Source organism: Ricinus communis, chromosome 10 (genome assembly GCF_019578655.1).
Source record: "Ricinus communis isolate WT05 ecotype wild-type chromosome 10, ASM1957865v1, whole genome shotgun sequence".
NCBI classification, from domain to species: Eukaryota; Viridiplantae; Streptophyta; class Magnoliopsida; order Malpighiales; family Euphorbiaceae; genus Ricinus; species Ricinus communis.
In genome coordinates this window covers 3023846-3032154 of record NC_063265.1, presented here as the reverse complement: position 1 = coordinate 3032154, position 8309 = coordinate 3023846, and the positions used below count along the sequence as shown (strand labels likewise).

The 8309-nt window shown below is 28.2% G+C and overlaps 1 long non-coding RNA gene across 1 annotated transcript; it reads right to left on the bottom strand.

Annotated features, from left to right (window-relative positions):
* Nucleotides 1-299: 299 nt before the first annotated feature.
* On the bottom strand, nt 300-2072 carry LOC112535713. The gene is made up of 2 exons (XR_003079795.2): nt 791-2072; nt 300-567 (listed from the first exon to the last, which is right to left on the bottom strand). It is a non-coding gene; the product is annotated as an uncharacterized LOC112535713 (long non-coding RNA).
* Between the last annotated feature and the right edge of the window lie 6237 nt (nt 2073-8309).

The following is an 8309-nucleotide window of genomic DNA, read 5'->3' as shown; positions in this document are numbered from 1 at the left end:
TCGATAAATCAAAATTCAAGGTAAATAATATTTAATCCAAAACTAATTTTCTTTAATTGATGTGTTTGCTCGTTCGGTAAAAATAAATTGACCTCAGAATTATTTTTTTTATGTGATGTGTTTGCTTGCACGTACGTATGTGTTCATGCAGGGCAGGGCAGTGTATGTGTATGTGTATGCTTGCCCCCATGAAGGTGTTGATTGATTCATGTGCAGTGCACTGTGTACCTCAATTCTCTAGCTGCTAATCTCTCCTTTCCCCAGATTTTCCCAGTTGTCCTCTTTGCATTACGTATCCATTAAGATAATTGCAGTATTATTGATTAACAATACGAAAGTACAACTGATAAAGAAACCTTCTTATCCAAGGAAAAAGGTAAAGAATCATAAAAAAGGAGCTCCTGACAATTCAAATATTTCTCATATTATTTCATCAGCAACCCAAACTTTATTCTGCTTAGTAGCATGAAAAAACCTCCATTGATTAGCCGCAACAGCCATCCTGACAGCATACCATCCCACAACGCATGTATGGAATCTGTCCAATGAAATAGCAGCAGCGACAACCTTCAAATCAAATATCAAAAACCATTATTACTACATTGTAACCGGTAATGATGCAAATCCCGGAGTTTTCTTGAAACAGGTCAAATTTAAGCTGTTTTTCTTTTTATTCTCTTTTCATTTTTATTTTCCTCTAATCGACATAATAAGAAACGATTCTCTTCGCTTATTTATTTAGATATTCTTTCTATCAGTAGTAGCAACAAAGTGCAAACAAATTTATTACCTGCTGGCAGTTCCATGTGCTCATCGGATGCCTGCAGACGAGGGCCTGCTGTTGCATTAGCACATATGGCAACGGACATCACTACTAGGAACCATGTCAAAGCAATAAACAACTTTTCTTTCCTCACCATTTTTCTCTCACTCGCTCTTCTGCCTCTACAAACTCAAGAATGTAAAACAAGGGAAGGGATGAGAAGCCTCTCCATCTAAGGCATCATATTTATACTAAAATATATCCGACTGTGTCCTTTCAGCAGTAATAAGAAAAAATGTAAAATATTCTTTGTAATTCAACTCTGCACGACGGAAAGCATCGGTGTTTACTTGCATCACATGGCCAAGTTGCTCTTTTGTAATTGGCCTCAGTTGTTGGTTTCTAGGCGGGAGCACTACTGTAGCTGCTGCTATGAATTACTCTCTTTCCTTGATCCCATTTTGAGTTCTTTACTATCATCCCTTAGGGTGGAGATTCTCTCTGTTTTTCTTCCTTCTTTTTTTTTTTTTTCAATTTGTTCAATGTGAAATCTATAACAGAGAACAATATTAGGGACTTTTAGATGCTTTCTTTTTTCAGAGGCTCTCAGGTTTTAAGTTTGGCAGAAGGTCATCAAAGATGTAAATGTTTTTTTTTTTTTTTCTTCTTTTTTGGAATAGCAAAGATGGATCGTAATTGCAGTTATAATATTTTGTTTGCAGCAAAAATGTTATCCAAAATTCAAACTCCATAAACCTCAATTTTTATAAAAAGCTAACAACCCGAACTGATAATAATATAAAACAAAACCACTTGAATCTGTAATGAATTATATCAAAGCAACTCAAAATGGAAAAACTATTTATAAATTGAGTTTGAATAGATTTTATATAATTTTAATTTAACACAATTGCAATAGAGAATATCTAAATTCACCATTAAAGTAATCTAATTCAGATCAGTCTAAGTAAGACAAATTGGATCAATTATTGGATTAGGCCGGTTTTCAATATGATTTACATGACCTTAAGTGGCAAAGATTTAGTACCACGGGCTAATTTATCTAAGGTCAAATATGACGTGAAAGATGAGTAGAATGCTGATGTAGAGCTCTACCCTTCATGTTAACAAAAATTGAACAAATTCCCAATATGTATCATCGCCTGTAATGAAAATTAAAGTTTTGATATCAAAAAAAATAATTTAAGATATTAGTGCCAATTAGAAACACAGCCATAGTTTTGGTACCAATGAAGTTATTTACCCTTTAATTTTTTTTTTGCTAAAAATAATTCTTTTATAGTGCATCTATATGAGAAATAAGAGAAAATTGATTGACTAATTTATATTGATTTAGATTTTAATTTTATTCATTGATTTTTATTATTTGTTATTTATTTAATTCTTTTTTATAACTAAATGCTTTTATTGATTTTTTTATTGATGTTTAGTTGATGTCTGATTGATTTTATGATTGATATAGTTGATTTTCAGATTTATAAAAAATTATCTTCAGTTTTTTCTTGAATTGTTATTTTTTCTTTTAGGTTCCAACTTTTTTCTCTAATCTTTGTCATTTCATTTCTCTCTTTTTTATGTACAAGAAAAAAATATTATCATTTTGAATTTTTTAAAAAATTCGATGGACTATGCTCCCTCTAAAAAGATCAATATTTTCAAAATTTTATATAAAATAAATTATTTTGATTTAAAATCTTTTAATTTTTGGGCTAAATTATTTTAGTTAATATCTTATTGATTTTCAAATCTATAAAGATTTATCTTTAATTTTTTTTATTTGAACTGTTATTTATTTGTTGAGTAAATTTCAAAATATTAAAAATATTTTGTTGAATTTATGTTTGAATATTGAAAAATATTAGAATATGAGTTTCAATTTCACATTAATAAATTCTATCCTCTGTTAAAAAAATAATAATAAATCCCATCCTAAAGTTGAAAGGAATAAAATTCTTTTAATACAAATAAAGTAAAAGTACTTGAATAGGGCGAGAAAATTGATTTCTCTTTTAATTAAAGAATTAATGTCTCTGCGATAAGAAGGTGTCTGTTTTAAACAAAAATACTATGTGAATAATTAAACAAATGTTTTTTCTTATAAAAATATAAAATCCCTAAATAAAAATAAAATATATGTATAATATAAAAATTAAAAATAATATATGAATAATTAAGTAAATATTTCTTCGTATGAAAAACTCTAAAACAACGCTCAAAGAATAATGATATAAATGGTTAATGAACTTTGCACTTAGTTGATTTTAGTCATAAAATTTTAATTTTTTTCATTTCAGTCATCCAACTTTAATTTTATTTCAATTTAGTCACATCGCAAATAAAAAATTAACACGTGTCAAAAATAACCAATAAGAAATATATAATTACGTAAAAGAAAATATTACATGTTAATTTCTCATTGACAAAGTGACTAAATTACAACAAAAACTAAAATTGAATTATTGAAAAAAAAATTTCCATGACCAAAATAAAACTAAATAAAAAATATTAGCGATTATTAATTTATATTATTATCCAAAAAAACGAAATATGTATATATATAATCTGAAAAAAATGAAACTTGCAATTTACAGTCACATTCATTGCTTCTTCTTTTTTTTTTTCAAGTTTCTTCAGTGATATCGTATTTTTGCATAAAAATTTAGCTTGATAGGAAATTTTATGAGCTTATATTTTTAGCCGTATAACTTTTATGACCTAATTGCATATTAAATTCTGACTTTGTACATATTTTTATTTTTTAACACATCTTTTTTATTTTGGCAATGAAAACAACTTGGACAGAATTGAATAGTATTTTTAGCATTACTTTAAAATAATACAAATCAGATTTGGAATAAATTATATAAAAATCTTAGCTAAAGAAAATCAACAAAAAATGCCACTAGGAAACAAAAGAAAACAAAACCAAATTACATAGTAAAAGAAAGCACTTGTTCCACAACATAAAATTTACTAGAAATAGTTAGAAAAGCAAGACCAACAGCATGTCATAGATTTATCTAAATTAACAAGCCGAAAAGAAAAAAAAGCTCAGCTTATTAAACAAATAGCACCAGCATATGGCCCATTGACACAAAACCCAGAAACGTTCCCAAGTACCACTTTCCCAAATAGAATATAAACTTAAGGTCATTAATAAATTTCTCCTTTCTCTCAATAGTTACAACACAGCAAACTTATATTGGCAAATAAAATTATATGTGGATATTCCAATGTTAATTTACCTAAGTGATCGGCGGGGCAACGTGTATAGATTTAAAGAAACGTAAGATTGACTCTAAAATGCACCGTGGGGCCAATATTGCTCGTCTCCAAATTCGCTTGTACTAAATTCCTGACAAACTGTCCCAAACCTCATTTTTTGAAAAATGTTCGAAACTGCTTGCAATTAGTTCAAATTTTATTGATTTTATAAAATTCTTAAATTTATAATTTTGTAATACTTTTAAAGTTCAACTACACTTGAAAAATTAAGCAAAGTGACATGTTTAGATAAGCATAAAAAAGATCAAATATATAAACAAATAAGTATTTACTGTCATATTAGCTCAAAAAATGTTTAACATAAGTTACAAAAGTGGGTGAGACACGTTCCAAGATTTAACTTAAAGAGGATAAGATTTTTAAAAAATAGCATAGTCATTGTGATACAGTTTCAAATTTACAATAATTTTTCAAAAAAATCATTCATATTAATTAATTAGTTAATGTGAAATATATATTTTTTTAAAAATAAGAGAAGAAATTACACTCATATAAAGACATAGATCTAGAATAAAAATAAAAATAAAAGAAATAATTTATAAATAAAAAAATCTACTAATATGATTATATTTTTATTTGAAATACCTTGTGGCTATCAAGAGTGAGTGAATTGGTTGTTTACAAAAATCAATTGTAATTAAAAAATTTTGTATAGAAAAACTTGATTATTAAAATCAATATTAGCGGAAGCAATTAATAAAAATTGAACAATTTTGAATACAAAATGCAAGAATACATCACCACAGATAGCAAACATAAATATAATAAATATAAGAGTATAGGGAAGAGAGATTCAAACACAAGATTTATAGTGGTTCGGCCAACTCCTTACCTACATCCACTCCTCAAGCTTCACTTGAGATTTCACTATCAATGATTCTTTTATAGGTGCAAAATTAAATCCAAGTGTTTTGAAGCTCACATCAAAACTTCTTACAAGTTTCTTGATGACTAACACTCAAACCCAAGTGTTTTCTATGGCTAACACTCAAACCCAAGTGTTTTTTCATGACTAATACTCAAACCTTCAAACCTAGTATTTTATGGCTCAAGCTCAAACCATTACAATAGAGAATAATTTAGAGAAAAAAGAAACCATGTTCACTCTTATAAATATCGCTCAATAGTAAAAGGTAGAGTGAACTTGCAACCCTCACACAAAAGTGCTTCAACCTTACAAATGAATAACAAGAGAGTTTAATGATGAATTTTATGCTCAAAGATATATGAAAACATTTTCCACTTGTATTTGATCTTTAGAGAGCTTAAGAACATTCAATTTTATATTCTAAGTGAGTATTTATACTATCTTTCTTCCATATAGCCATTATAAAAGTTGGCTAGGTCAAATATTCTCTAACAGTTATAAAATCATCATTAAATATATTGTCAGCATGAATTTTACAGTCGAGAAACCCTTGTCAGGATTGTGTAAAATATGACTGTTGGAGAGTCGTGATCGAGATATCTACTGGACTGTTTTTGCTCTTTTTTGCATTCACAGTTTTTATGTTAGGAGCACGACTACTTCCAAATTCAATATCTTGAGCTCCACAATTCCAAATGATGAATCGTGTTTTTTGTTCGAAACTTTCGCCAGTATACTACAACTCTATAGTTTTAAGCAATGCCAAAAACAGTAATCTTCATATTCCAAAAAATTAAAATATTTTATTGCTCATCTTGACATATGACACTTTGAACATGCTTCAACATTTTGGTTGTTGCATCTTCCATACATCTCTTATATCAATAAGTGCCATTAATTCTAATTGGCCTCATTCGTTGTAATCCAATTTGACAGCTTGATCATAATTCCTTCAAAAATTTAAAAATCTATTTTTATAAATCTAAAAAATATTCTAATTTTTGTTCTTGAAACTAGACTGATGTAGCTATCCATCCATGTATAGTTTGCCCTTATAAATACTTCCAGCCTATTCTTCAAACTTCAACTAACTAATTTTATTCCATGGAGGTCATGCTTATTCACATGAATTCTTGACTCCACATGCTCTTTGCATTGCCTTTATATTTTTTATTGCTCTTCCAATCTTTATTATTTTATGATTTTATCTTGATATTCATATTGACTCAAGTATTGAAGTCATTAACTTTTGAATCCAGCTTCACACTTATGTCATTATCTTTATTTCTATGCATCAATGACAATTAAAAGTTACCTACTAAGAACAACAATACTAAACAAGATTGTTAGTAATAATAATATTTTGCATCATCAAAAGCACACTTGAAATCTTGGGGTCAACAACCTCCCCCTTCTTATGATGATAAAACATTGATGCAATAATCAAAAGCATTCAAAAAGGTTCATTAACATAAAGTATATATTATTATAAATGCAAAAGATTAAATAAATGCATGAAATTAAAAGATACAGGTGTATTTTCCATTTCTTTTGCAAAATCTTCGTGATATGTTTACTCCCCACTTAAAAATGTAATTTATGCATAACTAAAAAAATTTCTTCCCCTCAAACCATTAACTATTTAGCAAATAAGCATTTAAGTGTATTTAATATAAAGACTTACTCACAACTCTTGAGGTTCATTGAAGAGTGAAGAGTAGATACCACTTGAGAATAGCATTAGAATCATACTTCCATTAGCAAATTTCTTTGGTATTAAGATTAATTGAATCTCATTGAACACATTAAAGTTGCAAATATTTAATTCTTTAACTTTGATTGTTGTTCTTGGTATGATTTTCTCTTTATATTCTTCAAGAGTTCCTAAGTATTTCCTTTTTGAGATCACTTTTTACTTTATTTATATTGCCTAAATAAAATAGAAGCACAAATAGCTACCTTTCAAGAAGCAAAGGAGTTAGCTTAATCAAGAGTAAGATGTATTTGTCTCAAAAGTAAAATAGATTTTTCATCAATGCAAGAATAAAGAATATTTTGAATTGAAATCTTTGAGGGCATGAAAATGGATGTTCAAGTTATTTTAGTTAATGTAAGTCAAGAGATGGATATACTTTTCTTTTTATTTCCAACTTGAACAATATCAACATGTATACTCCCCCTTAAAGCATGCATCTTAATTTGCACTCATGCTTTCTCACACTTGGCTTATGTCCCTCTTTTTTATTGAGCATGATGCAATAACATTCTCGTTGAAGTATATCTACAAAAATCCATAAATTTAGTATCCTTTAACTTATGAATCATTAAAGGTTAGTATCCACAAGATAATATAAAATTTCTATTATAGTACCTATTGTTGAATAAACATGCTTATGTTCAATCAATAAATTAATGCATAATCCAAGAGGTTATTACACATCAAATTATGCAAAACCTCAAGGTTCATACATCAACAAATATAATACCTCAAGGTTCATACATCAACAAATATAATGTATACATAATAAACTACTTTAACTATATATTACACATGCATATTCAACGAATAATGTCTCATATACACATAAAGATGACAAATAATTAAAATCAAGGTTAAGGTTTAGGGGTAGGGCTGAGCATGAATCAGTCCAATTCATTTATCTATAAATCATCAGTACCATACCAAACCTCGGTTCTTTTAAAATTGAAGGTACTAGTACCATACCAAACATAAAAGGATTCGTATTGTATTGTGCCAATTTTTACGATTAAATACAGTTCGATTCAGTGCTATTTTCGGTTCTAAAATTTTTTTAAAACACAACTTTAATCTCATCTTTAATCAAATATATTTAGAGAAAATATGATTACCAACCTAAAGAAAGTAGCATGAAAATCTGAATTATAATTGCAATCATATTCTTGAACAACATGTTTTACAATTCAGTTACTTGTAAATATAATAATTCATTCAATTTTTAAATATAAACCATTAAAATATATGTTGTTGCTAGCATAAAAATATTTTGCAGATGGCAATTATTAAAATAAAATATTTTTCGTAGTTGCAGCCAACAATCTACCCAGCCAAAAAAAAGTAAAAAAGTAAAAAAGAATACTTGAGACTAAGCAATGGCGATACAGTTATGGGAAGAGAGAGCGCTAAAGAGGAAGACGTCTAGGCGAGCCAATTTCTTCCTTTTTCCTTTTGATTTTCTGTCGAGAAATTTGCCTTAGGGATTTTGTCTTTCTGAATTGAAAATTGAGAGGTGTGGTGGTGTGTTCTAAATAGGAAGACGTCTACGCGAGCCAATTTCTTCCTTCTTCCTTTTGATTTTCTGTCCAAAAATTTGCCTTAGAGAAAATGTAGTA